The sequence below is a fragment of the Pelodiscus sinensis genome, chromosome 1 (assembly GCF_052426305.1).
Source record: "Pelodiscus sinensis isolate ZL-2025 chromosome 1, ASM5242630v1, whole genome shotgun sequence".
NCBI lineage: Eukaryota > Metazoa > Chordata > Testudines > Trionychidae > Pelodiscus > Pelodiscus sinensis.
Window position 1 is genome coordinate 268,446,136 of NC_143052.1, and position 19,248 is coordinate 268,465,383.

Here is a 19,248-nt window from a genome sequence, read left to right on the forward strand (position 1 = left end):
AAACTAAAAGGTACCTTAGTTCAGGTTAACATAGTTGTTTCCAGTAGTGTTCATCAACATGACCATGCTGATCTATCCTACTCTGAGATAAAACACCACACTGCCTTGTCTCCACTAGGATTTTACAGTAGGATAGCTCATACACCTTGATTATCCTGCTATAAAACACAAACAATTTTTACAGTGAAGTTGAGGCCTCAGTGCCAACATCTCAGGGATCCCTTTGTTATATCTCTGAATAGATCTTATGAGGAGTGTAAGGGCGGAAAGGCATTCACCTCTTGAGTATCTTCTGGCACCTGGATGCAGAGCAGCATCCTTTCCCTGCTTCCCTATTGATTGTTCACCTCATCTGGCAGGTCTTTAATCACTCAGGGTATGTCCACACTTGTACTCTCTTTCGATAGAGGGATGCAAACGAAGACATTCAAAATTGCAGATGAAGCTGGGATTTAAATATTCATGTTATGGCGTTATTTCTAAATAGTGCTATTTCAAAATAACAGACATTGTTAAGACTTGGTTATTTCATTGTATGAGGAATAAGGGTTATTTCAAAAGAAGGGTTTTCTCTCGAAATAACCGCATCTCAACAGTATCTGTTATTTACATTCAAGGATACATAAGCCATAACGCAAAAATGCAAATGAAGCGTAGGATATTTAAATCCCAGCTTCAATTGCAATTTCAAATGTCTGCATTTGCATCCCTCTATCGAAAGAGGGTGCAAGTGTAAATTAATTAATTAATTAATTAATGGAGATTGCCTATCTCCTAGAACTGGAAGGGACCTTGAAAGGTCATTGAGTCCAGTCCCCTGCCTTCACAGCAGGACCAAGTACCATCCCAAGTGTAGACATACCCTCAGTTCTTATCTGGATCATACAATCAAATTTCCAGGGTAGCAAATAAGCCCACAAAATAAACAGTCTGTCTGTCCTCTCCAAAGTCTTTAGCTCTGGGCCTTTAAGTTCAGCACTTTGCTCAGGCTTTCAAATGACCCCTGTAACCCTCTTGAGCAGAGCTGCCAGCAGGCGGGGCAAAGGGGCAGCTGCCCCAGGACTCACTGATTTAAAAGGGCCTGGAGCTCTTGGCTTCTCCCAGCACTACTTCGGTAGTGGCTGGAGACCTGAGCCTTTTAAATCACCACCAGAATCCTATGCAGCATGTTCTAGTTTCCTCTGAAGGACTGGCTAGTGGAAGATAGCACCAGCGTGAGCCCTGCCCCCTCTGAGGGTACGGAGTGGGTCCCCTCCCACCTTGCTCAGGAGCCCAGCAAATCTCTCTTTGGCCCTGCTCTTTGCACTTCCGTTAGGCTTTCTCTCTGCTCACCTTTTACCAGAGGGAACTGGGCTGGCCCTCTACTCCGGAGGCCCTCTAGTCCTGGTTTCACCTCTGGGACTCTACACAGCAGTCGTGTACTACTCACATCAGTTCATCACTGCTTCTTCTCTGAACTTCTTCTAATCAGCCCCTATATCTTCACTCTTCTCTCATGGCCAACTATCTCAGGTCCCTCTCTCCCTGTAAAACCAGTTATTCAAGTGCAACCAGAGATTAATGCTAGCTGTCTCTCAGGATTCTCTGTCCAGAAGAGAGCGTACTGCCCTGATCTACTTGCCCCAGGCCTGGTAAGGGCCTCCAATTCCTTATAGTTGAGCTTGCTGGGCTCAGATTGGCCCTTCTAGCCCTGGGAAGACCAGGTCTCTACGGGTGTGTCTAGACTGGCAAGATTTTGTGCAAAAGCAGCTGCTTTTGAGCAAAAACTTGCCAGCTGTCTACATTAGCCACTTGAATTTGCGCAAGAGCACTGACTTTGCAAAGTACAAAATCAGTGCTTCTTGCGCAAATCCTTTACCGCTCCCACTCGGGAAAAAGCCCTCTTGCGCAAGAATACTTGCTCAAGAGGGCCAATGTACACAGGGAAGAATTGTTTTGCACAAAAAAGCCCTGATGGCTAAAATGGCAATCGGAGCTTTCTTGTGCAAAATCGCGTCTAGACTGGCACGGATGCTTTTGTGCAAAAGCAAATCTTTTGCGCAAAGGCACTTGCCAATCTAGACGTGCTTTTGCGGAAATACTTTTAAAGGAAAAACTTTTCCGTTAAAAGTATTTCTGGAAAATCATGCCAGTCTAGACGCAGCCTACAGTTTCAAAGATGGCTGCTCCAGAAAGGCCTATCTAGGCAAGCCTAGACAATCTATTTTCACTGCTCCTTTCCTTCCATGTTACTTCTTCCTCAGGTACCATGTCATAGGACTGTTGAGTTTCTTGGAGGGAGCAACAGAGCCTCAGAGGCCACATTGTGAATGCACAATACTTCACAGAATAGGCCTTTGCCAGTTGAAATCTCTGGGCAATGTTGTTATTACTACTATACGCTAAGGGTGCAAGTACTATAGCTAAACGGGTGGAGAAAAAGGTAGGTATTGCCAAACATGCTACATCTTTGACTATCACTAAATTAAATAAAAGAAAAATATCCTGAATTTTTAGAGAGAATGAAACAGTAACTCTCAGGGTCAAATGCTGACAATCTTTCCATTAAAAAAAAAGTACTACATATTAACGAGTGTAGCACCGTTGTTTAAAGTGGATAAACCACAAAGGGGTCTGAAGTAGGAGAAATCTGGTGATAGGACAGTGAAGCGGGGAGCAATTTCCCCCATCCAGGGATCTATAAGTTCACTGCTCACTGAATAAGCAGCCAGAGATATCCTGTCAATATTCTCCTCAAGTCCCTGATCTGTAGTTATGACATTGTAATAGTTGATACAGGCTCTCTAAATCTGTGTTGGGAGAATTATTTTCCCCTCAATCTCAATTAGAGGCTCTGTGAAAAGCAATGAACATGAACTTCGCTCAGGGGTTTCTGCATTTCATAGCAAGAGATCTGCAGGCTGTCCCCTCATCTCAGGGGGATGGTAAATTTAGAAGCTGGAAAGGCCAATATTAAGTGAACATTTTAGATTATTTTCTTTGCTGATTATTGGAGCAGAATCATCTACTTGCTTCGTGATTGTGGTTAGAGCTTGCATTGAGACCTAGCACTTCCGCACACTCCCCTGCAGAATTCTGAGGCTGTGTCTACATTGGCACCCCTTTCCGGAAAAGGGATACTAATGTAGACTTCGGAATTGCAAATTCCGCGGGGGATTTAAATATACCCCGTGGCATTTGCATTTACATGGCTGCCGCTTTTTTCCCGCTTGGGGATAAGCCAAAGAAAAGCGCCAGTCTAGACGTGATTCTCCGGAAAATAAGCCCTTTTCCGGAGGATTTCTTATTCCTACTTTCAAGTATAAGGGCTTATTTTCCGGAGAATCACGTCTAGACTGGCGCTTTTCTCCGGCTTATCCCCAAGACGGAAAAAAGCGGCAGCCATGTAAATGCAAATGCCGCGGGGGATATTTAATCCCCCGTGGAATTTGCAATTCCGAAGTCTACATTAGCATCACTTTTCCGGAAAGGGGTGCCAATGTAGACACAGCCTGGGAATATGACTAAACTGCAATAAAACATTAAAGTCTGGCCTCTGCCAACTGAAGCTTCTGGGACCTCTGAAGTGAGAAGGTACCAGAGTCTGTGCTCCAGCCCTACCTCACTGATCTTCACTGCAATTTTATAGCCACACAGCCTGAGCATAAATCAGCTGACATGGGCCAGCCTGGTGAGTAAGCACCTTTCATCCTACATCATTTTATAAACAGAGCACCATAGAACTACATCCACCTTTTGAACTGAGATGGGGGAGAGATTTATTGCAATACTTGATAAAACCCTTCTAAATATGCATCAGGAGGCCCTTCAGGGTCCACACAGAGCAAAATCCACTTCTGTTTTTTAAGATATGAAAAATATCCACATGATAAACTGCAGTGAACTCAATTTATATGTCAAAAAGATAAACAACTGGGCCAATGTTGCCTAAATGTGATTTGGAAGCTCCAGAATGAGTACATTTTTCAAATGTGATATTTAGAATAATAGTCCATATCCTCCAATGGAATTTCAATTAATAGTGGGGAGCTTTCAGGTAAATGGCCTTTTAAAATCAATATATTTCTCTACAGAAAATGTTTCCATATAATATTAATTCCCTCCCCTACACACACATGTGCATGTACATACACACTTTTTAAACAGAAAGTATAGGTGGGAGTGGAGGCAAAATTATGGTATTACAGAGCCATGTTGAGGAGCCCCATTTAAATTAACATTGATTACTCAGGGAGTAAAGTATCAAACTCTGGTCCTTGTCTCTTGGACTTGCAAAGTTAAAAAATTTCAGCCATGTTGGCCAGGGGACTTCTACATTGATTGATCTATCTATCCCTCCTCTAAAATCCAGACATATTTAACCATGCACTTACAACCTGAGAGAAAAAAAGTCTGCCTTGCTGACAATAAATGAAATGCCTGAACCAATTTTCTTCAATCTTGGCTACATTTTTCAGTCACCATTCACTCTACAAATCAAAGTAGCTTGAAATTTCAAATTTGTCAGCCAATTTCAAATGTTCTGTCTGAGTACTAATCTTTCCTGATCAGAAGATTGGAGAAAATACAGTTTTATACAGCACAACCTAGAAAAGGTCAAAACAGCTCTGTTAATGGTTTCCAAAGAGTTCACAGTTAGAGATATCACTACATTCTTACACAACTAAGGGGGTTAATCCTCAGAGGAAAAAAGTGGAGCTTTGCCATAGAGCCTAAGCTAAAAGATTGAGTATTCGTACCGTGAGGATACAGGCTCTGATCCTCCAGATGTGCATATATGTAGCTTGGACTTCAATAGGACTCAGAGCAAGTGCAAAGATGTGCCTAAATACAGACAATTGCAGAATCAAGATCTAAGATTTTATTATCCATCATTATTATTATTAACTTGCTAATGTTTCAAGCCAATATTTGCACTGAACATACTACAAAACTCAGGTAAATTAAAAAAATCGTGTGTATGACATAGTGCTACTTATGCTTTGTGAATTTCTAAATTCCTGTTATGAGGTAAATTGCAATGAAACGCTATAAAGTACAGTAAAAATTATTAAAAGTTAACTCCCCATGCTTGACAAATGTCTTCCCAATTCTTATTTATTTTCAGTGAAGGTTCTTTTTGACCCTATATTAAACCATATTAGGGTCAAAATATATTATCTATTATTCAAATATATTATCTATTATTTCCTTCTGTAGAAATCAGGTTCTTTTTCCAGAGAGCATGCTATGTATGTGTTAATTATCATTATGCTTATTGCTATTTTAAAAAAGCGGCGAGGAGTCCTGTGGCACCTTATAGACTAACTGAAGTGTAGGAGCATAAGCTTTCGTGGGCAAAGACCCACTTCGTCAGATGCATGTACATCTGACGAAGTGGGTCTTTGCCCACGAAAGCTTATGCTCCTACACTTCAGTTAGTCTATAAGGTGCCACAGGACTCCTTGCCGCTTTTGCAGATTCAGACTAACACGGCTACCCCTCTGATAATTACTATTTTAATTATCAAAGGATTTCCAGAGTGTCTACCACAATATTGTTGTATATAGAGAACTGTAGAAGACAGCGACCTGTATGGGTTTCAATATTCAATAAAAGTTTCAATAAAAACACAGGTTAGTGCAATCTGCTTTAAGTTTTTGCATGTGGATGATGTGCAGCAACATGAAATTAAACATAATAATTTAATACTGTAGTTGATTTTGAAAAAGATGAGAGAAAAATAATTACATTCCAAATGTTTAAATCTTAGATATTTAAAACTCAATCTAAATTGTCGTTGAAACCTTTCTTTTGTGAGAAGGGGATAAAAATTATATACTAAACTAAATATAATTTTTACCCACATAACTAATTTTGGGTAAAATACTGCCCCATTGAAGTCACTGAGGGTATGTCTACACTACAAAGTTAATTCGAACTAACAGACGTTAGTTCGAATTAACTTTCATAGGCGCTACACATACAAACCGCTAGTTCGAACTTAATTCGAACTAGCGGAGCGCTTAATTCGAACTAGGTAAACCTCCTTCTACGAGGACTAATGCCTAATTCAAATTAAGTAGTTTGAATTAAGGGCTGTGTAGCCACTTAATTCGAACTAGTGGGAGGCTAGCCCTTCCCAGCTTGCCCTGGTGGCCACTCTGGGCACCACCAGGGAAACTCGTCTGCCCCCCTCCCGGCCCTGGAGCCCTTAAAGGGGCACGGTCTGGCTACGGTGCCTGTGCCAGGTGCAAGCCTGCCAGCACCCAGCCAGCAGACCCTGCACCTGGCACGGCACGAGCCAGCCACCTGCTGACACCCAGCCCTCCGCCTCTTCCCGGGACCAGGCTAGCGGCTCCCAAAAGCCTGCCCGGGGCTGCAAGAGGCGGGCACCTGCCAGGTCTAGTGTGGACATCGTGGACCTCATCCACGACCTTCACACTAGGCACAGGAAAGTGGCTATCTAGGGCAGAATAGCTGCCAACCTGGCCACCCAGGAGCAGGTGTGCATGAAAATCAAGGTGGTCCAGTGAGACCCCCGACCCTAAGCGCTGAGCTTAGAACATAAAAACATAAGGATGGCCATACTGGGTCAGACCAAAGGTCCATCTAGCCCAGTAGCCTGTCTGCCAACAGCGGCCCACACTAGGTACCTTGGAGGGGATGGACCGAAGACAATGACCAAGCCATTTGTCTCGTGCCATCCATCTTCAGCCTTCCACAAACAGAGGCCAGGGACACCATTTCTACCCCCTGGCTAATAGCACTCCATGGACCCAACCTCCATGACTTTATCTAACTTCTCTTTAAACTCTGTTATAGTTCTAGCCTTCACAGCCTCCTGCAGCAAGGAGTTCCACAGGTTAACTATTTGCTTTGTGAAGAACAACTTTCTGTTATTAGTTTGAAGCCTGCTACCCATTCATTTCATTTGGTGTCCTCTAGTCCTTCTATTATGGGAACTAATGAAGAACTTTTCTTTATGCACCCTCTCCACACTACTCATGATTTTATAGACCTCTATCATTTCCCCCCCAGTCTTGTCTTTTCTAAGGTCCCTTTAAGCACAGCCCTCAGCTAGCCTGAGACAGCAGCTCCACACTCTAAGTCCTAATCTGATGCCCTGCCGGCACTGCTTCTGGCCATCCTTAACCTCGGTTCAGGGTCCACTCAATGTGGACATGCTAGTCCGAATTAGCAAAATGCTAATTCAAACTAGTTTTTAGGTCTAGATGAACTAGTTCGAATTAGCTTAGTTTGAATAAACTAATTTGAATTAAGTTAGTTCGAATTAGTGCTATAGTGTAGGAGCACCCTGGGAGTTTCACTAAATTTTTACTCTTCATTTGTTAATTTGCTGTATCTTTTTCTCTTCTTCAAAAGCACAGGACTTGTTCACTGTTAAATGTTGTGCTTTTTTGATAGCAGTAGATGAAGTCATATTTAGGAGTTTCTGCCATTGACCCAGGATATTGTTAAAGGGCAAGTGTCCGCTGCTGTTACAGTAATGCTGGTGTATTCCTGATTTTTGATACTAAGATAAGACATTCATTTTCAAAACTGGAGATGTTAATCCACTGACAATGGTATAGTATTTTATTAGCATAATTCCATTCTAGCAGTTTATTGACATTCTATTTGTTCCCAGCTCCATTTAAGTACTGATGGAATAAGATATTGTGATTATAATGGTAGAAGAATCTGTCTCTGAATGATTTCGAGAAAAAAACTGATTTGGCTTGATTCTCTTCACACACCAGTATAATTATGAGTAACTCCATTGAAGTAAATGAATTACATAAATAAAAAGCCAGAAAACAACTCATTAATAAATGCCTACTTACATTTATAAAAAATAATGTCTAAATTCAGTATGGTACTTATGCATATGATTACCTGTAATCTCTTGACTAGTACTACTGATTTCAATGGGGCTACTTACATGTTTAAAATTAGGCATGTGCTTAAGCACATTGCTGAATCAGGATCTAAAATATCAGCCCATATCCTGCTCCCTTTGTGTTGATCCAGAAATCTTTTCCATGGGGCCATATTCAGATCTTAGATAACCCAGACAGCTTTTACTATTGCAACAGGTCTTTTTTTTTTCAGGAATAGTCCAGTGGAGTGGGCATGGAAAAATGGCTGCATCAATATGAGAAACTGTCAGTGAATCTAAGCCCTGCTGGACAGCTCCAAATTAATCACATTGTTCATTACAAAAACAGCAGTCCCCTTCTTTTCCAGATGACAGTGATTATAGTGCAGCCATGGAAAAGTTTCTCCAGATGAGGTGCCTGAAGGAGCACACTAATCTGACTTTTCTGAAAGAGCAATGCTTTCCTTTCCCAGCGGCTACAAAACACCATAAAGAAAGCTCTCCTTGGCCTTCCCCCATTTTTCTCCTCAATCCTCTGCCCAACACACACTTCTCAATTTATTGAACAGTTCAGAGCCTGAGCTACAAGACTTAACTCCTGCATTTCTGAACTGAAGGGGATTCAATCTGATTAGCTTGACTTTCCACCAAATCTTTTTTGTTCTTCTCCATCTTTCATTGAAATTGCAAAGAAAGGAACAGAGGGTGGGGGGCAGAGGGGCGGGGGACAAGCAGCAGTGAATGGATAATCTACTGCTTCAAAACTGCCCATTTTCTGAGGTACTTAACCCATGAAGTGACACAGAATGAGAAAGAGAAGGAAAGACTTTTAAGGAGGGAAAGCTACAATGTGGTTAATGAAGGCCAGAGGTTGCACAAAGCTTGCTGGTGGTCCTTTAGTTATGAATGACAGAAAAATGGGATAAATGCTTAGGTTAAATCTACAAAACAGTCATGTGTTTATTTTTCAAAGCTGCATTATGCTCTTTCTTGCTCTAGCGTGCCCCTAATAGAGAAAAACCATGGGAGGGACGAGGTACTCTTTACACACAACTCTTTTATGTGGAAGGGCGGGGAGGGGTCAGCCACCTGTGTTGCTTTGTCTCCCACACCCTTATGGAGTCCAGTCTCTGGGGTTAGAAAACAGGCAGGGAGTTGGAATGGGCAGACTGAAGGACAGAGAGTTTGCAGCTTCCTTCTGGGAAAAGTTAAGCACCTGGTTCTGTGTGACTTTCACTAAGACTTTCACCTCCCTTTTAGGAATTATATGTTGCTCATGGGCCACCAGTGTATGAATCTGTTGCTGAGGCACAGCCTCTTTATGTAAATGGTTCTGGCCTCCTGATGGTCCCCGGTGATTCATGTACCTCCTTGGAGGTTCGTTGCAAGTCATTCCATGGCGGTGCAAACTCCACATCCTTAGTGCACTGTCAAGGAAAGAACACAGTCAAGGGATCCACGAAGATTTCCTTCCTGTTTTGTAGATTTTACTGTGAATGGATATTCATACAACGGGGAAATAACTCAACCCATATCAGATGAAGTCATAACTTAAAACTTTGCTGCATGAAGGCTAATGTGGCTAAAGGCCATTGATGAATTTCAGGACCAAACTAGGGATCGTCTTATTTTGTGTTTTGGGTATTTAGGATTCTGATTGTTTCCCATCACCAGCAACAGGAACGTATGTCAGTATTTGATAAACAAATCAATGAAACAGGCATATGTTATTTCCTCACAGACGGCCAAAAATGTAAACATCTGCTGTAATTCCCCTAGTGAAACATGTTTTCCATGGGGACACTTAAGTTTTCATTTCCTGGTATATCATCTTTCATTTTGTAGGCTTTTTCTGAAAAATCTTGTATCCATTATTATGGATTTTTAAAAAATCCAAAGCAATTGAAAGATTCTTCTTAAGATGCTTACAAAATACACAAATGATGAGATCTCTGCTAGTGATAAAACATGGTTAAACAGAGTATTTTAAGTTTTTAAGTGACTTTCTTTATATTTGTGTTAAGTCATCATTATACTTGCTCTTTTATTTCTCATTCTAATCAGGTATTACTGGGTTAATCAGGTGATTTTTTTATTATGTTGTTTTAAACAAACGCTATTAAAAATACATCTTTGCACAGTGGAACTATTCCAGGGTTAGCGGTCTTAGAACTTAGCTTTGTGGTTGCCTCCACATAGACACAGCATCAAGATGCATACAGTTTGTTTACAAGATAACATGGCAAATTCTCACAGTTGCTCAGATCTGGAGATATGCCATATATTGATGTAATAGCACAGCAATGTTTTAAAGAAGGAAAATGGCTTGATTTTCATGCACCATATCTTGATAAATTTCAGGGATGTTCTCTGTGCTAGGTTCTAAAGGTTTTGAGGGGGGTACTTTGTGGCTAGCAAAATTAACAATGAAATCCTGTGTTTTAACCTGGTGCTACGATGGCTTCACTTTGGCTTGAGTTCTATCCTTCTATTTTGAAAGCAGTATTTTGTAGCCGTAGCTCAAGCTATCATCTCTTGACATTGACATGTCTGCAACCTCCTTTTTTGTGTGAAAAGGCAGTAAGGAAGGTTGTGGCAGTTCAACTCTATCATGAGCCCTGAGCTTTCCTGAACTCCAGTCAATCTGGACTGAGATTTAAGGATTATATACAAACAACACTGGTGACATTCATTGATGATCTCATCCTGGAAATTCATGAAAAGCAGTTACTTTTACTACAGTTAACAATAAGGATTTGTTGACACAAAGAAATCTACTACATGATCAGACTTGGATGGATAAGCAGCTTTCTTTGTCAGAAGTCCCAATGTTTAAGAGTTGCTCTTTAGAATAAGGGCTTTCTGTAGCATTCTGTAGAATTCTGGTTGATTACCATTACTGTTCAATCTATATAATGGCTCATTAGGAGAATGAGCCATTGGGTGAAAATTTCAACCTCAAACTTAACATTTGTTCCTAATTTCAGTGAGGCCAGGATTTCACCCAGCATAGTGTTGTACAGCTCTTTATGATTTATATTGTAATATACACAGATAACATATCAATTAAATTTACTTATTCGCTCTATTATTTAACAAACAGCTCTATATTTTTTCTTTGTCATAGCTTATACAAAGGTCAATTCAGAGAAACTCAGCCAACCCCTTAGCCCGATGACTCATGAAGCCAGAAAGAAGCTGTTCAACCATAGGTTAAGTAAGGGTAGAATGGTGGAAGAAGGTACCTTTGGATGTTTAATAGCCCACTGGCATAATTTGCTAAGTTAAATGTCAGTGAAAAGCACTATTCTCATTGTTTCTGCCTGCTGCATGCTCCAGAATATCGGTGAGACAAAGGGAGACATTTCTGATGGAGTGGGAGGTTGAGGCAGATCACCTGACAGTCAGTTTTGAGCAGCCAGGTAACAGGGAAATAAGAAGAATACATTGGTGTCCACTGCATTTGCTTGAGGCTTTGAAAACTTGTTTATCTTGATCTGCAGTGATGTGAAATGTATGCATGTTCTTCCTTACCAAGATGTCCCTTTCATTGCATTTACTCCCCTCCCCCTGTGAGCTACATCCCCTGCTAACCACAGTGGGCTGAGTAAATAAAGAGTCTATTCTTCTCAGTATATTAATTTTCATTGTGCTCAAATAAACTGATGGGAGTCAACAAAGAAAAGTAAAGATAATTTGGGGCAAAGGGGCTAATAATATGGCAGAGGCAGGGGAGCAAAAGGACAGGTTGCTTACAATTGCACTTCAATACAAATTAAAGCTATGGTACTGGGCACTTTCTGCTCCTTGTACTTTCCCTTGGGGTTGAGAACAATGGATACCAGAGCCTGACCTGCCCCTTCAGTCTGTATCCCTGGTCATCTGGGATAGGAGAGTGTGGAACTTGGTGATGAGGGCAGCAGGTTCAGCATAAGGTACAGCATGACTTTAGTATCCAGCTGCCTTTATTGTTGTATTTTTCTGTAACAAACTAACTCGGCTACCCCCTGAAGCTCCTCAATATAATCTACATTGTCTCAACCTGCATTGTCATGCTCATTTTTCCTGCATGCTGTCCTGTACTCGTGGTCATTGTGCATGCTTTCCAATAGTTCAATCCTTCATGCTCTGAGCTTGGACTTGTCAGTCTTGGTGGCACTCATTAAACCACTAAACATGTCCTCTCCAGTCTTGCATCTTCTAGTCTGGGCAAGTCTCTGTCCAGGTTTGAAGGATGAACCCACGGACAAATTTTCAGCTGCAAAGAATACAAAGCACAAAGGTAGCATTAATAACTGTTTGTTGTGCAAGATTAAAACTTTTTATAAAAGAAATATCCCTTAATGCAGTTCCCAGCAAGCCAAAACATAGGCATAGCACCTAGATATTGCAAGTGTTGATTTGCTGCTACTGCTACGGTGAGTACACCCAGGAGGCAGGGATAGGAGTTCTTATGCTGTAGCTTTTGGGACATTTGGGACATCAAGGTTCCTATTCCAGCACACCTCTTTTCCATAGCAACCTGGACGGTGCTTGACTACAGACACCAACATCAAGCTGGCCATTTTTCCAAAAAAAATACACTTACATCCACACTGCTATTGTGATCTTTCAACAAAAATTCAAAAGAACGGAAGGGTTTTTCCAACAGTGGTAAACCTCTTTCTACAAGGAAGAAGCCTTTTTCTGAAAGAGCTCTTTTGGAAAAAGGCATGTGTGGATGGGGGAAAGGGTTTTCTTTCTAAAGAAGAGGCCTCCAGGAAATAACACACATGCCCTGGTGGCCATGGCGTCCAATGTAATCAGAACTCTATAGTTCCTGTCTCCTGGCAGCTCTTAAATCTGCAGGCACCCTGGACAAGCCTTGTGGCAGGAAGCCAGCCCTGGAGCAGCACCTGACTGTGTGGTTCTTCCTGCCTCAGGCATTGCCAGCCATGGCCCAGCCACAAGCCCCCCAACATCCACCTGGACCTCTCAGGAAGCAGCACCCGGGGTCCCAGGACCCATCCAGGGATAGTAAGTGGCGTGCACCCTTCTGGTCCAGAGCAGAGATCCTGTTCCTCCTGGAGCTGTGGGGGGAGGAGGAGACCCTACAGGATCTCCGTTCCTGGCAGCAAAACACCAAAATCTATAGGTGCATGGCCGAGGCCCTGGTGGAGTGCAGACACCCCACCCCCAGACTTTAGAGCAGGTCCAGAGTAAAGTCAAGGAGCTCCGACAGGGCTATGTCAGGGCCAGGGAGCATAGCTCATGTTCCGGAGCAGGACCCCACTCCTGCCCCTATTATGAGGTGCTTTACCAGATCCTGGGGGGTGGAGAAGCCCTAGGGGGTGGGGACGCCCAGGTGGTCAACTCTGGCCTCGAGACGCCCATCAACACCCGCCCAGAGGTTGCAGAGAAGGTGGAGGAGGAGGGACTACAGGGGCAGGATGAGGAGGACACAGCCAGCACGGTGATGCGGAGCCTGGAGCCGGTACCCTGGGCCAGGATGTGTTGTAGGCACCCTCTGACAGCAGGGAGAGATCATCAGATGAGTGCTCTCACTTTCCACACACACAGGGAGGATGAGGTGGGTGCAGAGGAGATGGGGTGTGATCATTGCACAGTCTGCTCACCTTGGACATTGTGCTGCAGTCCATGCACATGGAACCATGTGTAGCGGCAGAGAGTGCCACGCAGCCCCAGAAGGCAGTCCCTGAGCATCCCCAGGATCCTGCTTACAGGCTCAGGAGAGGCCACACACATATCTGGCCTCAGGGCAGGATGCCCTCCCACAACCAGCCACCGCTGGAAGCAGGATGGGCACAAGGATGCATGCACGACCCCATACACACCGAGAAATGCCGCATACAGCACATGGGCATGCCTGCCCTCACAAAGCACCACCTGCTCCCATGGACAGCACTGCCAGAGGCAGGTGTCTGTGTGGGCCCCAAGGAGGGCCAGGCTGCTCCAGGCCCCTCTCCCATGCATGGGATCCCATTGTGGCTGGACACTTCCCTTGCCTGCTTGTCCTGAGGCAGTGGGGGGTGGTGGGGGTGGAGAATCAGGCAGCATGGTCCCCTGAACACATGGCCTTACTCCCGGGACATCCCTGTCCTCTGGGCCAAGGACTGTTGCTCGCTGCTCACAGAGGAAGGCATGGCCTCAGGGACAGTGCCTGCATGGATGACTGACCGCCTCTCCCTCTGTTCTACACAGCCGGACCAGCCATTGCTGAGGGCCAAACCACGCCACCTGAGCCAGCTGCCTGACCCTGGGGGACGTGACAGCACACAAGGACCTGATGAGGCAGCATATGGGTGTCCTGCGCAACATGCGGCAGACCCTGGCACAGAAGGTCTGGAAGGATGCTGAGTGGCGGACCCACACGTAGAACCATCTTGTGTGGCTGCTATCCTTGCTCCTGCCTCCCACCCTCCTGCCCCCTCCTGCTATGCCCATTCCCCCTCCCCCTGTTTCCCAAGCTATGCCTCTGCTCCCTCCCCAAGTGATGCCTATGCCCCCTCCCTGTGCTATGCCTATTGCCTCTGCCCCCGGCCATCCCTGACCCTGCTCCAGTCCCTCCCTCCTGTTTACCCCTCTGTGGTCCCAGGACCCAACCAACCCCAAGTACGCCAAGGTCCCTGCACCCGAGGTGGCACTTTCACCCACCCTCCATGCCACTCCCAGCCCTGAGCCCCTCTCTTCCGTCCCCACTCCAGGATCTCAGCCCCCCCTCCTCCCCAGTTTATTTTATTGAAAGAAAAATACAAAGTTTGTTTTGTTGAAATCAAAACAGGTGTGTTTATTGACTGTACAGAGAAGGGGGGCAGAGAGGGGTTGTGGTGAGAAAGGGATAGTGGAGCAAGGCACAGGCCCCGAGCTAGGAGGCTCTGGGGAGAGTTACTGGGGTCATTGAGAGAAACTCTCCCTCAGGTCCTCTCAGATGCACACCCCCAACTGATAGACCCGGGGGATGGCAGCTGTCCACAGCTGCTCAAAGAGTCTCCCTTCTTGGCCAGCCTCTGTCCTCCAACCCTTGGTAGGCCTCCTCCTTCCTCCCCATAATGTTGTGCAGGACTTTACACGCCAACACCACCTCAGAGATGTCGTGTGTCCCCACGTCGAGGCAGGTCAGGAGGCACCTGAACCACACCTTGAGTCAGCGGAAGGCGCACTCCACCTATATTCTCTTCCAGCTGAAGTGGGAATTAAATTGGTCCCTGCTGGGGTCCAGGTGGCCAGTGTACGACTTTATCAGCCATGGCATGAGGGAGTAGGCCACATCCCCCATGATGCACAGTGACATCTGCATGTCCCCAACCACAAAGTCACGCTGGGAAAAGAATGTGCCCACCTCCAGCTTCCCATAGAGGCTGGGGTTGAGAAATACATGGGCATTGTGCATCCTGCCCAACCACTCAGCAAAAATGTCTGTGAACTGTCCAAGGTGGTCGACCGGAGCCTGCGGTACCATTAAGAAGTAGGCCTCCCTGTTAATCTACTGGGCCATTCGATTACTTGGTGCGTGGATTGGAATATGGATTCCATTTATGGCTCCACCGCAGTTTGGGAGCCCCAGGGCGGCAAATCCTGCAAAGATCGGGTCCAAATCTTCCAGGTGGATGACTCTGTTCAGCAGGATGTAGAAGAAGACAAACAAACACACAAAACAGAGACTGAGAGGGAGTGCCTGAGCCCTTGGGAGGTGCCTGCTCCCCTTCCCTCCCACCCAAACACCCCAGGAGTCACTGCATATGAGGCTGCTTTCCCAGCAGCAGGGCTGTTTCTCCACTATGGGGTAAAGTTGCAAGGGTCTTGCTCCCACACATAAGGAGAGGGTCTCAAGATTGAGTTCCATGTCCAGCTTGTGCAGAGCCATGAAGGCAGCCTGCACAAACTGCTGCAGAGATTGCAGCATGGCCATGTGGAGCCATCGCATGCCCAGGGGCAGTTCTGGCTCCATGGCTAGGAGTAAGCTGTGGCATCCAAGACAGCTGGGCAACCGGAGCATGCACTGCTAAAGCTTTGCGAAATAGCATCCAATCAATGTGGACACTATCTTTTGAAAAAGTAGATCACTTTTTCGATGCACTTTTGCTACGTAGATACAGGCAGTCCCCGGGTTACGTACAAGATAGGGACTGTAGGTTTGTTCTTAAGTTGAATCTGTATGTAAGTCAGAACTAGCGTCCAGATTCAGACACTGCTGAAACTGACCGCCAGTTCTGACTTACATACAGATTCAACTTAAGAACCCCAGGCGTCCCCAAGTCAGCTGCTGCTGAAACTGATCAGCAGCTGATTCCAGGGAGCCCGGGGCAAAGCAACTCTGCCTCGGGCTTCCTGTAGTCAGCCGCTGGTCAGTTTCAGCAGCGGCTAACTTGGGATGCCTGGGGCAGAGCAGCTCTGGTGCTGCTGGGTTGGTCCAGTAGTGCGGCCACTCCTCGGCGCTACTGGATCAACCCAGCAGCACCCCAGCTGCTCTGCCCCAGGCGTCCTGATTCAGCCACTGCTGAAACTGATCAGCAGCGGCTGCGTCCCCCGCAGCAGACCAGGGAGGCGGAGCAAAGCGGCGGAGGACCCGGGCCGGACCCGCGGCGCTTCCAGATCAGCTGGAAGCGCCGCGGTCCAGCCCGGGTCCTGCGCCGCTTTGCTCTGTGTCTCCCTGGTCTGCAGACCAGGGAGACGCTGAGCAAAGCCGCACAGGACCCTGCCGGACCCGCGGCGCTTCCAGCTGATCTGGAAGCGGCCGCGGGTCCGGCCCCGGGTCCTGCGCCGCTTTGCTCCCCGTCTCCCTGGTCTGCTGGCTCCCGCAGCAGACCAGGGAGACGGGGAGCAGCTTTTCTCGCCCCGGAGGAGGCGGGCGGCGGGACCAGGCGTCCCGCCGCTCCAGTCCTCCGGGGCGAGAAAATCCCCGTTCGTAACTGCGGATCCGACATAAGTCAGATCCGCGTAACTCGGGGACTGCCTGTACTCTCTTTGGCTATGTCTAGACTGCAAGCCTCTTTCGAAAGAGAGCGTCTAGACTGCACGTTGAACTTTCAAAAAAGCGGCTTGCTTTTTCGAAAGAAAGCATCTAGTGAGTCTGGATGCTCTCTTTCGAAGAAGCCCTATTTACATTGAAGAACGCCGTCTTTCGAAAGAGGAACTTTCGAAAGAAGGCGTTCTTCCTCGTGAAATGAGGTTTACCGCCATCGAAAGAAAAGCCGCTTTCTTTCGATTTAATTTCGAAAGAACTCGGCTGCAGTCTAGACGCAGGTGAGGTTTTTTCGAAAAAGGCTACTTTTTTCGAAAAAACCCCTGAGTCTGGACACAGCCTTTCAAAAGAAGTTTTTCCAGAAGATCTCTTCCAGAAAAGCTTCTTCTGAGAGACGTTTGCAGTCTAGATGTAGTCATAGTGTAATATATACATAAGGTTTAAAGACAAGCTTGAAAAGGGCATCTCTTCTGACCTACAGTCCTCAAATTTTGCCCTATGATACACATTAGTACTGTGCATATTTCTGAAACAGTACATGCTGTATTTTACAAAGTGCATTAAAGATCAGCCAAGTGATTTTTAATATATGTTAAATGCTATTTACAGTGTGTGCAGCTGCTATGGTATTCCTCCAAGGTGTTCCCCTCTTTTGTGCCTCTCTGTTTCTTCCACTGTCATAAGCAGAAATGATTTCAGTGCTAATTGCAAATGATATCAGCATTCATTTCCATTCTCAAATATGAGACCAGGAGAGCACAGAAACATAGCGATAAGATCAAGAGTTCAGTCTCTACAATATAGAAGTAACACGAAGTTAATAGCTTCAGAACTCTGCTACTATGTAAAATTTGTTAAACTTTCCCGAATAAATTCTATTTTCTTAATTTGACAAAACTAGATAGAATTAACTCTGACAAATACAGTTTTAAAGCAATTTAACCTTCTTGGAGTATTATAAATTATTATAATGTGCTTCAGATAGTAAATTGACCACAACAAAATTTCAGTAGCTTTAGGCAAGCCTTTTTTAAGTTAAAAAACCAACCAAAAACTTTACTAACATGCACCTGAACTGTTACTCAAGTTTTCTTTAACAATTCCTTTCTCTCTAGCCTCTAAGAGCCTCAACCTGGCAACAATTAACACTATATTATACCTAAGATAGCAAAATAAAGACAAAGTTAAAAGAGTTGCTGTCTATTTCTTATTCTGTTAAAGCACTCTATGCAAAAATAAATGTAGTCAGACTAATGCAGAATAACCAACTAAAACATAGCAAAGCTGCAAATACTAAATTAAACTTGTTCTAAAGGGCACTATTCCGTATTTTTGGTACAATTTGTAAAATCTCTCTCTCTCTCAGGGTATGTCTACACTACAAAGTTAATTCGAACTAACAGACGTTAGTTCGAATTAACTTTAATAGGCGCTACACAGGCAAACCACTAGTTCGAACTTAATTCGAAGTAGCGGAGCGCTTAATTCGTACTAGGTAAACCTCATTCTATGAGGACTAACACCTAGTTTGAATTAAGTAGTTCGAATTAAGGGCTGTGTAGCCACTTAATTCGAACTAGTGGGAGGCTAGCCCTTCCCAGCTTGCCCTGGTGGCCACTCTGGGCACAAACAGGGAAACTCATTGGCCTCCTCCCGGCCACGGAGCCCTTAAAGGGGCATGGTCTGGCTACGGTGTCCATGCCAGGTGCAAGCCTGCCAGCACCAAGACAGCAGACCCTGCACCTGGAACGGCGTGAGCCAGCCACCCGCTGCCACCCAGCCCTCCACCTCTTCCCGGGACCAGGCTGGCGGCTCCCAGGAGCATGCCCGGGGCCGCAAGAGGTGGGCGCCCGCCAGGTCTAGTGCGGAGATTGTGGACCTCATCCACGACCTCCGCACTAGGCACAGGAAAGTGGCCGTCTAGGGCAGAATAGATGCCAGCCTGGCCACCAAAGGCCACAAGCGAACCCAGGAGCAGGTTTGCATGAAAATCAAGGTGGTCCAGTGAGACCCCCCAACCTTGAGCCTTGAGCTTAGAACATAAGAACATAAGAATGGCCGTACTGGGTCAGACCAAAGGTCCATCTAGCCCAGTAGCCTGTCTGCCGACAGCAGCCAACACTAGGTACCCTGGAGGGGATGGACTGAAGACAATGACCAAGCCATTTGTCTTGTGCCATCCATCTCCAGCCTTCCACAAACAGAGGCCAGGGACACCATTTCTACCCCCTGGCTAATAGTACTCCATGGACCCAACCTGCATGACTTTATCTAACTTCTCTTTAAACTCTGTTATAGTTCTAGCCTTCACAGCCTCCTGTGGCAAGGAGTTCCACAGGTTGACTATTTGCTGGGTGAAGAAGAACTTTCTTTTATTAGTTTGAAGCCTGCTACCCATTCATTTCATCTGGTGTCCTCTAGCCCT

At 45.3% G+C, this 19,248-nt stretch overlaps 1 long non-coding RNA gene across 1 annotated transcript in view; it reads right to left on the reverse strand.

Annotated features, from left to right (window-relative positions):
- Positions 1–7,543: 7,543 nt before the first annotated feature.
- Positions 7,544–19,248, reverse strand: part of LOC149525738 (uncharacterized) — an 88,001-nt gene continuing 76,296 nt past the window's right edge. Inside the window, exon 4 of the long non-coding RNA XR_016348430.1 lies at positions 7,544–12,119. This is a non-coding gene — a long non-coding RNA (uncharacterized LOC149525738). The remainder of the gene's footprint in view (positions 12,120–19,248) is intronic.